The sequence below is a fragment of the Odocoileus virginianus genome, chromosome 32 (genome assembly GCF_023699985.2).
Source record: "Odocoileus virginianus isolate 20LAN1187 ecotype Illinois chromosome 32, Ovbor_1.2, whole genome shotgun sequence".
NCBI lineage: Eukaryota > Metazoa > Chordata > Mammalia > Artiodactyla > Cervidae > Odocoileus > Odocoileus virginianus.
In genome coordinates this window covers 31,067,531-31,087,341 of record NC_069705.1, presented here as the reverse complement: position 1 = coordinate 31,087,341, position 19,811 = coordinate 31,067,531, and positions in this window count along the sequence as shown.

Genomic DNA, 19,811 nt, shown 5'->3' with positions numbered 1-19,811 from the left:
AATTCCAGCTTCTTGTTATATATATTACTATCTTCCTTTTCCTTTTGAAGGAAAAAGAAGAAAAGGAGAATATTTGCATATATCTGACCACCATGATATATCTTTATAGCACATATTGGCTCATGTAAGAAGCAAGCATATTCATAGCTTTAGCAGAGTTTATTGTAGAGGTGCTCAAGAGTTTAAAAACCATAGATAAACCATCTACCCAATAACTAAAGATTGTAAAAACTTTATAAGTATTTTCTACCTAGAAAGTTCTGCCAGTTTTAGAGATTGTTGTTGTTGTTAGCAGTTCCCAAAGACTGAATACTTGAGTAAAACTTTCCGAAAAACAGAAGTCCTAAACAAATGTTTTGAGACTCTCATGAGAAGTAACCTATCGACATTTTCAGTATTTCCTTTAGTGGCTTAGGGGAAAAAAATCCCAACAGAATATAATTTTTATTTTTACTGCACTGCTACTCTTTTCTTTCTCGAAATACATTAAAAATAAGAAAGTATATAAAATATAATAATCTAAAGTTTACATAGCAAGAATATGTCTCTACTCCACTAGGAAAAAATAAAAATAAAACATATTGTGAAAAGCCTTACTACTCTGACAGAAGCCACATACTCTAAAAATACCTTATCTTAAAGAAATAGGACTCTTTATATCAACTTATACAGTCAAGGGAATGCTGTCAAAATACTTACGTTGAATTTCTGAATTACGAATATCCTAGGAATAACATCTTAATTCCCAGAATATTCTTTGATATGCTATCACTTCTGAGAAGGGCTTCCCAGGTGTCCTTAGTGGTAAGGAACCTGCCTACCAGTGCAAGAACTCAGGAGACATGCATTTGATCCCTGAGTCAGGAAGATCCCCTGGAGGAAGGAATGGAAGCCCACTCCAGTATTCTTGCCTGGAAAATTCCACGGACAGAGGAGCCTGGTGGGCTACAGTGAAGGGGGCAAGACACAGTAGAACATGATGGAGTGACTGGGCACACTTCTAAGAAAATTCTGGAAAACCTAGATTCTTCCCAAATGCTTTCCATTCTATATGCTTTCAAATGCTTTCCAAGATATATAGGTAATATTCTTTCAGAAGTTAAGTAGGTAGGCAGTGAACCGGAAAGGCTGAATATATTCCTTCTTAACTTCTAGAAAAACCATTGTAAGATATTGGTTTTTAAGTTAGCCCTTATAACTGTACCAAATTGGTCACTTTGACTTTTGAAATTGCAGTAACTTTCAACTCAGCATCTTTTTATTTATTTATTTATTTATTTACCCCAGAAGCACACAGATAGCCAGAATAATAGTAACCTAGGATTAAGGAATGTTTGAGGCTAGAGGAAATCCCTAAACTAGAATTTCTAGGAGCCCTTCCCTGTAGTTCAACACCTGAAGCAGAGCCTAGGTCTTTCAAGAGTGGAAGAGAACTCTTGTTTCCTTAGGTGCAGTGAAGTTCAGGTCAATGCAGTGCAGTCGCTCAGTCACGTCTGACTCTTTGTGAGCCTATGGACTGCAACACTCCAGGTTTCCACATCCATCACCAACTCCCCGAGCTTGCTCAAACTCATATCCATTGAGTTGATGATGCCATCCAACCATCTTATCCTCTGCCATCCCCTTCTCTTCCCACCTTCAATCTTTCCCAGCAGCGGGGTCTTTTCCAATGAGTCAATTCTTCGCATCAGATGGCCAAATTATTGGAGCTTCAGTTTCAGCATCAGTCCTTCCAATGAACATTCAGGACTGCTTGCCTTTAAGATTGACTGGTTTGATCTCCTTCTCCAACACCACAGTTGAAAAACATCAATTCTTCACCACTCAGCCTTCTTTAAGGTCCAACTCTCACATCCATACATGACTACTGGAAAAACCATAACTTTGACTCTACAGACCTTTGTTGCTAAAGTAATGTCTCTGTTTTTAATATACTGTCTAGGTTAGTCACAGCTTTTCTTCCAAGAAGCAGGCATCTTTTAATTTCATGGATGCAGTCATCATCTGCAGTGATTTTGGAACCCAAGAAAATAAAATCTGTAACTGTTTCCATTGTTTCCCCATCTGTTAGCCATGAAGTGACGGCACCTGATGCCATGATTTTTGTTTTCTGAATGTTGAGTTTTAAGCCAGCTTTTTCACTCTCCTCTTTCACATTCATCAAGAAGCTCTTTAGTTCCTCTTCGTTTTCTACTGTAAGAGTGGTGTCATCTAAATATCTAAGATTACTGCTATTTTTCCCAGTGATCTTGATTCCAGCTTGTGCTTCATCCAATCTTGCATTTTGCATGGTATGCTCTGCATATAAGTTAAACAAGAGTTTTCTTTTTTCCTATTCAACCTCCTTCCCACTTAGGTGCAGTGAAAGGGGCTCATAAACAAGCCCATGACTGGGGGGCTTTGCCAGTGGGATGAAGATGTGTGGGGATCTTCCAGGAGAAATACCCATCAGCTTGAAGGGAACATATGGTGGTGCCACTTCCCTGTTTGTAAGCTTGTGACACAGTCTCCACTGCACCTCTCATCACCCCTAAATCTCTTGGTGGAAGACCAGCTGACTCTCCTCCTCATGAACTTTGAGGGAGAGAGGGCAGAGAGTCTGTGAGCTTCTTACAGAGGAGTCTCAGTAATAAATGATGTTTTGAAAATAAGGGAATCCTTATGGATAGCTCAGATATCAAGATGAGAGCTCCCAGCGCCTGGCTGGGGTTAAAATGGTCAGGTTATTTTTTTCCAGAGAGAGAGGGTGGAAACATGGGTGGCCCAAGACCCCTTGGGAGGAGAGAGTGTTAAGATTATGAGAGAGGTGGAGAGAGAAAAAGAGAAGATAAATAAAGGGAAGAGGAAGAGATATTTCACTTTCATATGTACTTCATGCAGTGATGGAGACAAGAATGTCTGGTGGAAATGACCTAACTTAGTACCCCCTCTTAATAAACTCTAGATTCTCAATAAATCCAGTAGTCCACATCAATTCAGAATTTATAAGTCAAGAAAGGAAGAGGCTCTACCATATTGTCCATTGAGAGTCAGAAAGCATGTTTGGTCACATACACTAGCCACTATCATTCAAGTAGCCAAGTTGCTTAATAATCTGTTATCTTTGACATACATTCTCCCCATGCTTCTCAGCCCAAGGGAAATAGGAGAAATAGTACATATATCTGGGCTTTCCTGGTGGTTCAGTGGTAAAGAATCCACCAGTCAAGCAGGAGATGTGGGTTTGATCCCTGGGTCTGGAAGACCCCCTGGAGAAGAAAATGGCTACCCACTCCAGAATCCTTGCCTGGGAAATCCCATGGACAGAGGAGGTGGACTACAGTCTATGGGGTCACAAAAGAATCAAGACATGAGTAAGTAACTAAACAACAGCAAGTACATATAGCAAAGAAAGAAAAGTGTAGCTCCAGGAAAATATTGGATTGACAAAAAAGTTCATTTGGGTTTCTCTGTAAGATGTTCTCATGAACTTTTTGGCCAACCCAATAACTAGAATGAGGAGCTACCAGCAAGAAAAGTCACCATTAGTTGTTCAAATGTCCCAGTTTCCCATCCAGCAGTTTTTCATAAGAAATACACAGAGGGCTACATTTCCCCCTTCTTAAACTCTCGAAACACCACTGCATTTATTATCATTATTATTTTAATGTAAAGAAACAGATCATTGGCTCTTTTTTTTGGGGTCTGCAGGAGAATACCTGTTACCTACCATCGTGAATTTCCACAGTGTTTTCCCCTTGCAGGCGATACTCTGCCTGAAATTTATCTTGTCAAGCTATTAATTCTCAGTGAGCACAGGCTCAGATTGCACGCACATATGTTTGCCTTTGAAATAAAGTTGTTAATGGCTAAATGTATTCACTGTTCCTGGTTTCACAAGCTCAGGATGGCAGGCACCATAATGTTTTCCAAGTACTGGTGACTGTTTTTCTTTGCACGGGGCACTGGCCTGTCTCTCACATTCACAGCTGCTGTACATGCTTTGCATTTAGAAGGAGGAAAGGGAGCAGAGAGGGGAAAAATCCGTTGCTGATTGGTGCGCAAACATAAGCAAGCTAGGAGTCTCCCTCTTGGTCTCTGGGATGAATCTGAATTGCCTGGTATGGATGCACTTTGCTAAGAGGAGCGAGAGTCCACACAGTGCTGGGGAACTGGGTTAATTGAGAAAAAGTTCCTGTGACTTTAAGCTGCAGAAACAGTACCCCAGGGTCAGGGGGGTGAAAGCAAGCTCCTCCGCTGTCAGTGGTGAGAAAGGAAGCCAGAGGAGCTGCTTGGGGTCAGTGAACCAGGCTGCACAAGGACGCCCCCCGACTGTGGCCAAGGTCCTCAGCTTCCGAAAGGAGAGCTGCCAGTTTCCCGGTGCAATCATGGGCCCTCATGCAGGAGAGCTTTTGTTAATTTGCCTTTGAGGAAAGTTGTATGTCCACAGTATTAACTATTCATTGTAAATACGTTTATATCTCAAAGAGATAAGCCACATTATTTTATATGCAGCATTAATGACATTAACAAAAATAGACCTACACATACACACACACATATCCTAGGATAGATAGTCAGCTGAACCCTGGAAGATTAGGAGATTTTTCTCTTTCATTTTATACCCTACTGTAGTGTTTATTTGTTTATTTACTTTTTGCAGGTATTATTTTTATAGTACAAGGAATGTAGTAATAGCCTTGAGAGGATCCTTCTAATATTCATATACTTTAAAATGATCCATGTTCTCAGAGTTGTATTATGTCTAAGTACTCTAGGCAGAGACTGGGCACATTATGAGGCATGGTTTGAGGGAGTTGGCGGTACCTTTTTGTTGCTATTGATTTTTTGTTTTTTGTTGATTGCTTTTCAACATTATCTCTACCGGGCAGTATAGACAAGGTGAGCACACTCTTCAGGTGACAGCTCTTGTTCTGTCACTTTCACACTCAAAAATGTCCTGATATGATCAACAAAATTTAAGATGAGTCTAGTTATGGGTCAGCATGTGAGTTGTTGCTCATACATTTAATCCATCCTTGAAAATAATTTTGGTTAAAAAATGAGCAGCTGCTGGTCACTTTATAGGTGATAGGTACTTTATAAACATTTAGTTTAATCACAATCACACACACACACACACACACACAAATGAGTTTAAAAAGACTCTATTGGCCTTACAAAACAGCATGTAGGATCTTAGTTCCCTGACCAGGAATTGAACCTGCACCCCTTTCAGCAGACATCTCAACCACTGGAGGCAGGCAGCATAGAGTCTTAACCACTGGGCCACCAGGGAAGTCTCTTGAGGTAAATGAAATTACATTCATGATGAAAAAATTGAAACTTGGTAACTTGCACATGATTTTGTGTTAAACTTTGACTGTCTTACCTGCTGATTGAGAAATTCATTCATACTCTGTCATTAATTCTCTGTCCTTTCAAAACATTCTCACACACATAGACCTCTGATGTCATGTAATTCTTTCCATGTACTCCTAACTTTTTCTAATAACATTCTCCCAACTCTAATACCGCTTTAATACAATTTCATAAATAGACTTTGGTCATGTTCTCAATTGAAAATCTTTCTCTGCAGGAAGCTTTCACTGTCTTTGGTGCTTCGATCATCCTCTCTGGTTACACGCTCTCATAGCTCCCTCTAAAGCAATAATCAGTTTATGAAGATTTATCTGGTAAAACTCTATCCCCAAGATTCTAAGCTCCTTTCAGGCAGGGAGCACCTTCTTTTACTTTTCCATATTTCCACAGTACCAAGAGCACATTACCTTTAGAGCACTGACATTAATACACGCTCAGTAAATAGTTGTTGAAAGAAGGATTGGCCACATCCTACTAGAAAAGTCAGAAGAGGACTTTCTAGGATCTCACAATGACACTGAAGGATCCTGCAAAAATGAGGGAGGCGTGAGAGAAGGGAGAGGAGGATCTTTTCTTCAGAGGCTCAAACCCTACAGGAACAAAGCCAGAATAGGTTGGGATTTCTGAAGTATAAACTCCAGCTTTGGATGTAAACTGCACGTGTGCCTCCTGAATAAATCGTTGTTGCATCAGTTTGTTTTTGTCTTTGTTGTTGCTGATTAGCCACTAAGTCACTTCTGACTCTTTTGCAACCCTGTGGACTTTGATCACTTCGTTTAGTCTGTCCTTGCTGTTCAAAAGTGGTCTTCATTTCTTAGTCCCAACGCCATTGCCTAGTCTTTTGTCATATCCTAAGAATGTTACTTTTTTTTTTTTTTAATCACTGTGTGGTTTAGGAATGGCAACTTGGGAAAAAGAAAAAACAGTCAAAGCTACTTTGGGAGAATAAATATCCACAGCGAATAGTGGGGCAGATGTGAATGAGGGTAACCATGGAGAAGCCAACTGACTCTTCCAAGTCAACCCCGGTGTTATTTTAAATATTGTTGCTGTTATTCCCATTTTATGGCTGTAGAAATCACCTGACATTGAAATAAAGGGAATGACATAAAGTAAATACCCTCTGGTTAGAATATTCTACTCTTTTGAAATATCCAACTGCTTCAACAAAATGTCTTAAGATGATGCAGGAAACAGTACTTGTTTTATTCTTGACCCTAAATGAGGGAAGTTCAGATGAGTGCTTCCCAGAACTCAAAACTCCATCCAAGTTTTTCTTCCTTTAATAATATTATAATAATGATTTTTTAATAAAAGGCTTTCAAAACTTATGATTTTAAAAAATTTAAACCTTAAAGCGGTAAAATATTTTACATTTTAAAAATTATCTTTACGTCTCTCATTTTCATTTGCAATGACAGCAGTAGGCACAAACATTGGTACCTAATGAAAAATTCTCTTTTGAATTATCTGGCTTTAAATTTAGCAGCAGAAAGGGCATCAAGCATGTTGGTTCTGGTATTATTATTAGATTTGACAAATCCACAGGGATGTTTCTGAACTAAAGAGCACCCATTCTTACATAGTTAAATTAAGAAAATGATAACACAGTGGCTAAAATTGCCTCCTCTTTTCAGTCATCCAATGATTTACCCAAACAAGGATCTCCATTTTATATGATTGGATCACTACCTCTAAAATTTCCTTTGTGGGTATGAATAGAAGTAAAGTTAAGATTTTTAAAAAGTATTGTTTTAAAAGACACAAAGCACCTCATATTTGAATCATATCAAGATTGGACCAATTTTTTTGAATCATTGTTAGTTTTCAGCAATCAGAGACATTAAGTATTCCGAGAAAACAACTACAGTCTCTGAACTTAATTCTATTTTGCGTTGTCTCTTATTATTGTTCTTATTTGTGTATCACAGTCTAAAGCTTTGACATTGTTTGCTATTCTATTAGGAAAAATGGGGGAGAGGAATTACAAAGACCAATAAAAAATTCACTGAACCACTGAGACTTGTAGGTTAATTTAATGTAGAGAAAAACTCTATTTTAAATGTGATGATATACCCAAAAAAGGAGACTATTTAACAGTGTACTTTCCCTCCAGCCAGGCACAAGGACATTGGGTCCTTTGTTTTCATTTCTTTTCATTTTTAGATTATTAGTTAAGCAGGACAAAATAATGTAGTTGCAAAACAAATGTCATTAGCTCTAGAAAACAAAGTCGCAAATGAGCCCATTTCAGTCAAATGCCTACAATTCTTTTAATCAAGTATTTATTGCCAGAAAGACAGTGACCTTGGCCTCTATAAAACCACCCTCAGTCCATTAGAAACATTTATTTCACTTATTTTATGTAACCTGCTTCTTCCGTGTACTTTTTTTTTTTTTTTCTGTTAATTTATACAAGAGAAAATCTGGGTTCAATTTTTTGGGGGAGGTTCTTTTTTTTTTTTTTTAACAGTTTTATCACTGGATTGGCAGAAACTAAGAAAAGCAAAGTGACTAGCTTCAGGATTCCAAGGAGTTGGGGGCTCAGCAAGAAATAGTATTCAATAAAATATTGACTTCCAAGTTTTACCTTAATCATGAGAATGCAAGGCACAGATATACAACTTGCCCCCTCCAAAAAAAAAAAAAAAGAAAACCGAAAAATGAAATATTGCTTTGCTTTGAACCGTGTTGGGTGGAGGGAAGGGGAAAACTTGAACTCACTGGTTTCAAGTAGCTTTATCATCTGTGAAGGTGAATGGATTTTTAGAAGATTTCCCTCGGACTTCCCTGGCAGTGGTTAAAACTGTGCTTCCAGTGCATGGGGCATGGATTTGATCTTTGATCAGGGAAATAAGATTCCACATGCCATGCAGTGAGGCCAAAACAAGCAAACAACACAAATGAAACAAAAAATCGTATCTGCTAAAGAATTTCTTTCATTGGCAAATACCTGTGATAAGTGCCCAATTCACACACAAAGATTACAAAACCCTGTAGCAGGTCCTCAGCATTTTAGGAGGATGCCTTCTGAGACCTGAAGAAGCCCCTAGACGCCTTCTGATTCTGGCTGTGGCACTTTTCTCGACCTTAAAAGAGAAATAATAATGTCTACCTCACCGTCATGAGGACTAACCAAGATAATGAATCAAAGGAGAGTGAGAGCTACACTAAGGCATAAATACTGGGCAAGTAAGTGGCCCCTGTAAACCAAAAAAACTGGGATCATTCTTGAACTGCCTTGTTCACATCCAAGGCTAAGTCATACTCCTTGTAAAATAAACAGAAACAAACAAAAGCTATTCTTTATGCTCTAAAAGAAATTTCTTAAGCATTTCAAGAACATTTATTATGCTGTTATTGATCAGTAACACATTAATGAACTCACCCACACTACACTTTTCTGTATTCATCTTACTTCTATTTACTATGTAGAAATCGGCTTCCCCCTACTCTTTCTGATATATCAATGAGTCTTTTCTGACCAACCTCCATCCTGTCCAGCCAGCAAACCATACCTTAGGACTTAAAGATTTCAAAGCCTACAGAATTGGAAACAAATTACTTTTTTTTTTCCTGAGGTCTTTCTATATGTCTATCAGTCAGTCAGATCAGTCGCTCACTTGTGTCTGACTCTTTTGCGACCCCATGAACCGCAGCACGCCAGGCCTCCCTGTCCATCACCAACTCCCGGAGTTTACTCAAACTCATGTCCATCGAGTCGGTGATGCCATTCAGCCATCTCATCCTCTGTCATCCCCTTCTCCTCCTGCCCCCAATCCCTCCCAGCATCAGGATCTTTTCCAATGAGTCAACTCTTGGCATGAGGTGGCCAAAGTACTGGAGTTTCAGCTTCAGCATCAGTCCTTCCAATGAACACACAGGACTGATCTTCAGGATGGACTGGTTGGATCTCCTTGCAGTCCAAGGGACTCTCAAGAGTCTTATCCAACACCACAGTTCTAAAGCATCAATTCTCCAGCGCTCAGCTTTCTTCATAGTCCAACTCTCACATCCATACATGACCACTGGAAAAACCATAGCCTTGACTAGACGGACCTTTGTTGGCAAAGCAATGTCTCTGCTTTTTAATATGCTGTCTAGGTTGGCCATAACTTTCCTTCCAAGGAGCAAGGGTGTTTTAATTTCATGGCTGCAATCACCATCTACAGTGACTTTGGAGCCCCCCAAAATAAAGTCTAACACTGTTTCCACAGTTTCCCCATCTATTTCCCATAAAGTGATGGGATCAGATGCCATGATTGCCCTCTCCTAATTCCCACAATTGAGGGAAAATGGACCCTTGTCTATTTACCAAATTTAACCACCATTTATTAAGTTCTGGGCTCCATGCTCGGCACTGGGCACTTTCCTTCCACTGGTTCCATTCTCTCTGCTCACCTTGCCCAGGGCTCCCTCTCACAGCCTCTGTGCATAGTGATGGCACTCTTGTTTCAGAAGAAGACTTGTTCTATTCTTTTTCTCCACATTGCCAAAGTAATCTTAAAAAACATAGCCTCAGTGTCTTTTATCCTTCATTAGTGAGTACAACTAACTTTATATGCCAACTGTGTGCATTATACTGAAGCCTAACAATCATAATTGAGGTCAGTACTATCCACATTTCACAGATGAAGAAACAGGCAGAAAGGCCGAGTGACATGCCCCATCTGACTAGCAGTCTTTGAAACAACAGATAGTCAAACACAGACCTTCAGGATAGGACCCGTCTGTCAACCACAAGCTGTACTTATTGCTCTTCAATTACTAACTTGAATGCTGAGAATTTCTTCAATTCTTGCTCCAGGCTTTGTTCCCTTTTTGTTTCAGTATCATCCGTAACTTCAATGCAGTTTCTTAATCTGAGAGTAGAATGACCCTAAATAGCATTCTTAAGACCAAAATTTTGTTGGTCTGTTTTTTTTTAACTGTTTTTTTTTTTTTTAACTGGAGGAGTATAGTTGACTTACAATATTGTATTAGTTTCGGTATACAGCAAAATGAATCAGTTATACATATACATATATTTGGAGCCTCAACAGTAAAGAATCTGCGGCCAATGCAGGGACATAGATAGGAGATAGAGGTTCAGTTCCTGGGTTGGGAAGATCCCTTGGAGAAGGGAATGGCAACCCACTCCAGGATTCTTTCCTGGCAAATCTCATGACAAGAGGAGCCTAGTGGACTAAAGTCCATGGGGTCACAAAAGAGTTGGACATGACTTAGCAACTAAACAGCAACTCTTTTTTTAGATTATTTTCCCATGTAGGTCATTATAGGGTATTGAGTATAGTTCCCTATGTGATACAGTAAGTCCTGGTTAGTTATCTGTTTTATATTGGCTTGGCCAAAGTATTCATTTGGATTTTTCCAAAACATCTTTACAAAGAGACTTGAATGAACTTATTGGCCAACCCAATACATAGTAGCATGTATATGTCAGTCCCAGTCTCCCAATTTATTATGCCCAACCCTTGCGCTCTGAAACCACAGGTTTGTTCTCTACATCTGTGGCTCTATTGCTGTCTCATACACAAGTTCATTATAATTTTCTGGGCAAAGCTGGAAGGAGTTTCTTAGGGTCCTGCTGCCGTGCCTTTGAATGTCAGGGCTAAGTGGCCCTTCCGGGCCGTGTGATGGGGGGAAGGACTGAACTTGGTGATGGGGAGGGGAGGGGAGGTGCGCCAAGGTGGGGAAGTGTGATGGTCTGATGGGGAGATAGGGAAGCAGCGAGGGTCCAGGGGGCATATGCTTTCTGGGTGAGACAAGTCTGGTTCACTCACAGCCAGCAGGCATGCGGAGGGGTCTGTCTGTGCTCGCCGTCCTGAGAGTGCATGTGATGTCACGGGGACTCAGTCCTCCAGGAAGGCAGTCCCTTCCCTCATATCAGACACACCTAAAGTCCACGACCCAAGGAAGGGAGACTCCTTAAGCTATCTCCCCTCATGTTTAATCATCTCTAAATCCTGTTAGGGTTTCCTGGCTCCGGAAAGAAACATAAGAATAAAAACTTATCCTTAATCAGAGCTACTCAGGAGACATTCCTGGCTGGAGGAAAGGTGACGATGGAAAACAGGGGAAAAACAATTAAGTGAGCCTTGTTTAGAATGTCAAGGGTATTGTCACTGTTACCCCAAGTCCTATAGTGAGGAAGGCAGTCGGTCACTTCTGGTGCTGGGAAAGGTACAGACTCCAGCCAAGACCTATACTGTTAATTGTTTAGTAATGAAATCTCAACATTCTTTACCAAAACTATGACTATAGAATTGCTTTATAGGTAGATTTAACACTTTGCTGAATTTTGTTTTGCAAATAGAGTATAGAGGGAGGAAAATAAATATAGAAGTGAAAGTGGACCCTAGAACTACACATTCAAGAAAACTGCATTTTTAACAAGCAAAGCGAGTCTACTTTGACTAGCTTAACTTCTGAATGTCTGTAGGATATTCAGTAGACAATATCCTGTGGAAAGTAAGAATTATAGACTTATAAAGAGGGTGAAAGGTCAGGGAAGGAGATGTCAGCCCCATAGAGAACATAATTGAGCCATGTGTCTCCTTGAAAAATTGTTTAGGTCTCTAGTTCTAGCAGCTGTGAGAGTTAAAATTACCCTCCTTATTCCAGTCCGTGTATTTCATTATTTAGACATCATATATTAGACATAAGGAAGAACGTCTTGAGTGTAAGAGTGATTAAACACTGAAACAGACTACGAAAGGAGCTTGTGAAATTATCGACTCTAGAACATTTTAAAAATAGAGGCAACCATCTGTCTTCAGTGATCTGGGTGGTAATCCATCTTGGAAAAGGAGAATGGACAGAATACACTCGATAGAGGAATATTAAGTAAATAATTTTCTGGACATTTCCCTCACTCGATGGTCTCATATATAGATGGACTTTATGTTTTTATTGTGAACAGTTCTGACTCATAGCTCCATATCATTTTTATAACTTTGGTTTATAAACTACTTTAGGGCTAGTCATAGCAGATATTGTCACATCCCTTATGTTTTATGTTTAATGTTATTGCTCTTAACTGATCTTTTTTAGGGAACATTGCATGTTATGTGTAGTGTACAAACTTTATGGACATGAGCAGGCTTTTAAAGCAATTGCGATCATCAAAGTATAGTAATATAAGGGCCAGGACTGGGGAGATGAAAGTAAAAATTAAAAGGAAAGAATAAATAGAATGTTATGACCAAAGAATAAATATTTGACCAAGTTTAATTCTAACCTTGATGTATACCTCAAAGAGACCATTTGAATTTGCATTCTCAAATTCTTTCATTCAACTCTTCTTCTCTCCAGGGCTGTTGACCAAGAAACCATATACATAAAGTAGTGCTAAATGGAATGGGATAGAACTACTCATTCATGAATAGCCCTACAAAAATCCTCCTAAGCAGGGCCCTGGAGAAAGCATCAGTGAAAAATACAGCTTCAGTAAAACAACTGGAGAAAGACCCTCTGCTTCCCTCTCCCTCCCTGTAATCTAAGCTTCTTAGCTATCCTAGCTGCAGAAAAAGCTGCCATCTGATTGGCCAACCCAATCATAGCTGGTCCTTTGGGAAGGGAAAATTCTCAGCAGGTCTGGTCTACGGGCCAGGCCATCGCTGCTCTGAGAATTTATCTCAAACAAGGAGTGTAGAGGGACAGCTGTGTGCACTGTGGGCGGGCACTGTCCTTTAACACACAATGAGCCCTCCCGTTAGAAAATTCCATCCAATAAATGTCTCAGTCTCTGACCAATCAAGTTAATAGCTCCTTCTCCTTTGGGAGGACCCAGTAAAAATTAGGAGAAAAGTAGAGGAATTCTCTTCTCAACAGATACATGCATAAACATGTAGAGCAGGGATTTTTAATCTGGAAATCCACAGAAGCATTTCAGATATTGAACTGAGTTTTCAAGGAAGTGTTTAATTTTCTTCTTTCTCATACTGTGAAGATTAGTTAGGTGGGGTAGGGGAACAAAGAATATCAGCAATAAAAATTAACCTCATTCAATTTTGTTACTAAGAAATTATTTCACTCCAAAGAAGGATAGGAATGTATGTACTATGAACCTTGGTCACCTTGCTAGACTGTCTAAAATATTTTGGTAGACATAATCTACCCTTATAAAACCTGGAAACTCAAATATCCATCAATAAACAAATGGGAAACAAATAGAGCTCTATGTACGTACTGTAGAACATTACTCACAACAGAAAGAAATGACCTATTGATACATAGAACAATATGGATTAATCTCAGAATAATTATACTGAGTGATTTCTTTAAGAGCTATCAAAAAGTACATACTCTATGATTCATTTATATTAAGAGCTGGGAAATGCAAACTTATTTATAGTGACAGAAAGAGGGTTCACCGAAAGAAGGCTCTGAGATGGATGGGAAGGAAGAAGTAAAAAAGGAAATGGGAAAACTTTCAGAGGTGTTGGCTGTGTTCACTGGCTTCTTTGTGGTGATGGTGCCTGGGTGCACACGTTTGGCAGGACTTGTAAGATCACACGATTTACATATGTGCAGATTAGTGCATGTCAATTATTTCTCAATAAAGTTGTTTACACACACACAGACACACACACAGAGCTAACAAAGGTCAAGAAAAATCTATACTCAAATTTCAGAGACCATTTGTCATTGTTCAGTTTCTAAGCCATGTCCAGCTCCTCAGAGCCCCATGGCCTGAGTCACCCCTGTCTCCTTTGTCCTCCACACTCTCCCAGAGTGTGCTCAAATTCATGTCCACGGAGTCGCTGATGCTGTCCAACCATCTCATCCTCTGTCGCCCCCTTCTCCTCCTGCCCTCAATCTTTTCCAGCATCAGGGTCTTTTCCAGTGAGCCAGCTCTTCGCATCAGGTGGTCAAAGTACTGGAGCTTTAGCTTCAGCATCAGCTCTTTCAATGAATATTCAGGGTTGAATTCCTTTAGGATTGACTGGTTTGATCTCCTTATAGTCCTGGGGACTCTCAAGAGTCTTCCCCAGCACCACAATCAAAATCATCAATTCTTTGAAGTTCAGCCTTCTTTCTAGTCCAACTCTCCCAACCATGAGAGTCCCTTCTTTTCTTCCTTCCTTTCCTCTCTCACTCTTGCTCCCTCCCTTCTCTTTCTTTCTTTCATGCTAATATTAAAGAGTCTGGAACTTACTCAAAGTTTAATTTGAATAATCACAAAAGCCTAATCCTGAATTACCGAACAAGACTGAATTTCACGGGGCCAATCTTGAAGCCCCAGAACTGAACAACAGACAGAAATTCTGTTTGTTTTCAGAGAGACAGAAGCCCTTCTCTGAACAGTCTGACAGGAAGGAGTTTGTTCCTGACTCGAGTATTTGGCTGATATTTTCAGCCATAAGAAACAAGTGAAACTTTGGATTCAAGTCTCTCAAGTTACTATTTTGGAGCCTGCTAAACATCTACTTTCTTTTGTCCCAGCTGGCTCTCTGGAAGGAGAGACTGGAAGTGGAGAAGAAAGTAAGCTTTTCAATGCGGAGGGAACATTTCTGGAGCCTGGTGTCAAGAGTAACTTCGCCTTTCAATTTCTCAGCAGGCAGAAATCTGCAGAACTTTTCTGAAGGTTACTTCCGCTCCGAAAGGCTTTACAACTGAAATGCAGAATTGTAATCCTTTGGCTGTTAACACAGATGGTCTCAGTGACTCAGGCATGACCACAATGTCTTCTTTGACTTGGCTACAAAGGCAATGATGAGATAGGATTCTTGCATTTCTTGACAAACCTGCTCCTCACAGGAGAAAGTCAGTCATGGAAGTTTGGATTTCATTTGCTACTGTCTTTTTAAAATTTGAAAAAGTAATTTTTTTTTTTTTGTAGTACAGATTTTCTTCACTCCCTCTAGCAAAGCCAAAATCCTCAATCAGTTGGCTTTCAGAGATTATTTACACATTTCCAGTTATGCCACAATCACTTCTCATACAAACCAAACAATAAGCCTCTTCATTAACAGTTGTTTTGAGCAGAATTAAAGCTTATTTTGTTTTCGTTGCACAGTTTGGAGCCATTTCTATTTTATGATTAGTAAGTGATCGTTATGAAAATGAGAAGTGAACGTGATCTGCTCCTTCACAAGATTTTCTCATCTAGCTGTTGAGTGGAAATGAACATGGAGGGAAAGAGAATAAAGCTGTCAAAAATACTTGCGTATGTATTTATGTGCATTTTTTTAGAGGTCTATAGGCTTCATCAGCTTTTCAAAGAAATCCTGAATCCAAAATAGTTCAGGAGCTGCTGGTCTAAAAGCAACATTGCTTTGTTAGGAAAACTTGATGAGGACCGTTGTAGATAAATTGCACTTGAAGCGATGACCAGATCAGAAAATGGAAGCAACACATCACTGTATAAAATACTTTTCAGCATTAACACTTGATTTTTTAAAAAGAATATTGATATAATCAAAAAATATGGAAGTCAGAAAAAAACAGAACTGTGTTGCTACTGTATAGTTTATTTTTTTTTTTAGTTTTTATTTTTATTTTTTTCCATTTATTTTTATTAGTTGGAGGCTAATTACTTTACAACATTGCAGTGGTTTTTGTCATACATTGAAATGAATTAGCCATGGATTTACATGTATTCCCCATCCCGGTCCCCCCTCCCACCTCCCTCTCCACCCGATCCCTCTGGGTCTTCCCAGTGCACCAGGCCTGAGCACTTGTCTCATGCATCCAACCTGGGCTGGTGATCTGTTTCACCCTAGATAGTTTAATGTTGTTTCATTTTGAATGGAAAGGGGATCATAAAGTTTTCTTAACCAAGCTCTGTTACTGGGTCACTGAGACATCATGTGACAATGGGGAGAGTGATTGGGGATAATGATCTGGCAGTACATATTAATATGATAGTTGGAGCCATGGATAATATTATTAACTGTAAGTAGTAATTTCTTTCCAGTTTTCTTATTGGTGTCAAAGTAAATCCTTAAATGCTGAAGAAGGGTTAATTACGATATAGCATCTTCTGGTAATCTTGACACAGTGGCCATTAAAATAAATTTAAGGGTTATGGATAAACTCTGCAGGAAGTTTTTGTTTTTAAATAATGAAATTGGTGGCAGCTGCTTTGATGCCTCCATTTATCACTGAACACAGAAGTGATAATCAACCTAATAAGGTATCTATTTCCAAGTATAAGAAGAATCCTTTCATTAATTCATTCTAGGCTGAGAAATAATGTAACAATTTGAAAACAGGAAAGTTTATTATTCCTTTAACAAACTGTGTATGTGCATGTTGAATAAGACAAGGTATGAGTTACCTACATGACCCAGTAATTCAAATTTTTCATGGTTACCCGGCTGAAAATGTCTAATTAGTTTTTATTATCCCAAAATGTATCTGCAGTTTATATTTAAGAATTAAATAGCTAGCGCTCTTTTAAAATGTGTGCTTGAACTGTTTACAAAATGAGCCGATCTGGTCAAATTACTGGTTAGTTCTTGAGTTTCATGTTACTTAACCTTTCATCAGTACTTAGTCCATCTTTTTCTCCTTGAAATAATTTCTTTTCTAGGTGTTCTATACAAAATACTTCTGAGTTTTCTTTCTGCCTCTCCAGGTACTCCTTCCCAAAGTCCTTTGCATCACTCTGGGTCACCTCTCTCTCCCAGATTTCTCAATCTTAGCGAGCCCTTGAACTTTCTACTTGTTCATTTTCCCATCAGTGTCTACATCCCTGTCTAAACAGCCTCATTCAAGAATTCCCTGGCAGTTCAGTGGTTAGAATTCTGTGCTTTCCCTGACAGGGACCTGGGTTTGATCCCTGATTGGAAAACTGAGCTGAGCAGCATGACCAAATAAATAAGCAAATAAAATGGATAAATAGCATCATCTTAAAATCTTTAAAAAAAAAAGGTAGCTTCATTCAGTCTGTGGCTTTAAGTGTCATCATCATGCTGAAGATTCCCAAATCTGTTTTGTAATGGTGATCTATCTCCTAACTGGGTTCACATAAGCAGCTGCCTTCTAGATAACCTCATTTAAATATAATCATTTTGGCATCCAAAATTTAACCTGGCCCCACTATGCTTCTCCCAAAATTTTATCCATCACAGAAACTTCTTCTACCACCCTCCCCATTGCTTAGATCAAAAACTTTTTGTGCCAGACTTGATCCCTTTCTTCCCTTAATTATTAAGCAAAAATCTCTTGTTTCTCTGTGTTAATAATAAATATACGTGCATCTCTTCTTGAAGCCCAAGCCACTATAGTCTCCCTCCTGAAACAATCCCTGACCTTCCTTGTGTCATACAGTAGGTCCTATACAAATATTTCTTTATTGCAGAACCTCTATCATGGCATAAATATTTTCCAAATCCACTTTATAAGTAGCTGATATTTGATATTTCGTTGGTCTGTAGTTATGCTTGGATAAGCTTGTACCTTTTTTGTTTGGTTGGTTGTTTTTTTGTTTTTAATGAGCCATCACCCAACATAGGGAGGTTTTACATAACAATTCAAGTCGCTGGCCTCTTTACATCTCTTTACATCTGGCAACAGGATAGGCCTGTATTTCCTTGGAGCCACAATAAGAAAGAATTGAGTAGGGCCTCAGGTTCCTACCACTCACACCAGGTCTTCAGCTTACAGTTAACCTGACTTCCACTATTTGGGGACCTATTTTGTCTATGACCTTGGATTCCAAATCAGTGATTAACCTTTTCATTTCATTTTCAGAGCCACACACACACAACAGTTACAGAAACATTCTGCTGTGAAATTCTAGTTTAAATATTATTACATAGGCTGTCTGCCTAAGAATAAACCCGCATTGATGTTTCTGCTCAATAATGGCAAGTATTTAAACAATCAGTATTCATTTCCTTAGGAAAACTATTAGCTCCATTCTTACCATCAAGTGATTGAAGTCAGTTAACTGTAGGTCAAGTTCAGTCATGTTAAACCCTTCCTAAGCTATATTTGCAACAGAGTGTACGGATGATGTTAGTTTCAATCTCAAGAACATCTGACAATTCAGAGTTTCTTCCTTTAGGATGAGAAGACATCACTGCTTCTTTTCATATTAGGTTCCTTGTTATCGTTTATCTGCTAGCATATCTATATATTATCTTTTATATTAAATTTCTGCCTGTTGAGGGAACAGTTTTCTTTTCCCTTTTTTTAAAAAGCATTAGCATATCTAGGGCTATATTTTAATCCTGTTTAAATATTCCTTAACAGTTGTCGATAAAATATTTTAGTATGTCGCATATTGCCTAATTGATATACCACTGAGCCTCCCTGGAGAAACAGCATTGTAAACTAGCTTACCATGGCATGGGCTCCCTCAATAAATCAGTGCCCCTGTTGCGTTGAAACACTCTGGAAAGGGTGAAAGCCGTAGTTTTGATTAACATAGAGAAACCCAAAATGTTTCTCAGTTTTGAATCTTTCCAGTAATCAATAATTGAGCCCCAGAGCTGCCATAGAAGGTTTGGAGGAAAATTTTTTTGTTTTTTCAATACCAGATAGCTCTTCTGGAAGGTTATATTTTGACTAGCCTGTTTCCAACGCACATTCCTTAAGAATGATATTGATAATGTGTAATGATCAGACTCCAGGGGTGATTTTGTTATCTTCCTGTCCTTTGTCCTCCAGCTAAGCAGGCTTCTCTCCAGGCTTCTGGGAGACATAGGAGACAGTGGAAACCTAAACCTTCAGAAACCACCCAAATGTTTAGGTAAGGTGCTGGTGCGGTTTCCTCTTCTAATTATATTAAGCGGAAGAAATGCTAATGTTACTTCCTTTCAAAGATGGTTTAAAATTATTTTCAAAAATATAAATATTTGATGACTTTATAGGACACAATGAAAAGATATTTTGACAAAAATGAGCCCCTGAAGTTTAGGTAAAAATTTTAAGTATTGTCCAACTTGTGTTTATCTCTTCATCAAAAGACTAATCTTTAACATGTCCTAATTTTACTACTAAAGAAATATTAAAAAAAAAGAAAAATAAGAAGGCCATCCAAGCAAAGCTTTCAACCTTATAATAACACAGCCATGAAATTCTACCAGAACAAAAAGATGACTATGAAGAAAATGATCATTTTCTTATTCAAGAAATAATTTGCCACTTTTCAAGTATTATGAAAATAAAAGAGTATAAGACACTGTTTTTAACTATGCCAGCTTTACTACTATATATATATATATATATATATATAATATATAGTAATCTCATTGTATGCAGGGTGCAAATTTAAATGAAGACAAATTTTCTATCTTCTTCTACAAACATTGCCATTTTTTAAAAAACGTTAACCAGTGGACAATTGAAGTAGCTGAAGCGTCTCCATTCAGCTCTCTTTTCTAAGTGATCCTGGTTGAAACAGACAAAGCAAAAGGTTGTGTAAACATCCAGGCAAGGGCAAACATATCTAGTTACCCCAGATGCTAATAAGCACATAGGTAGAAGATGTCTAA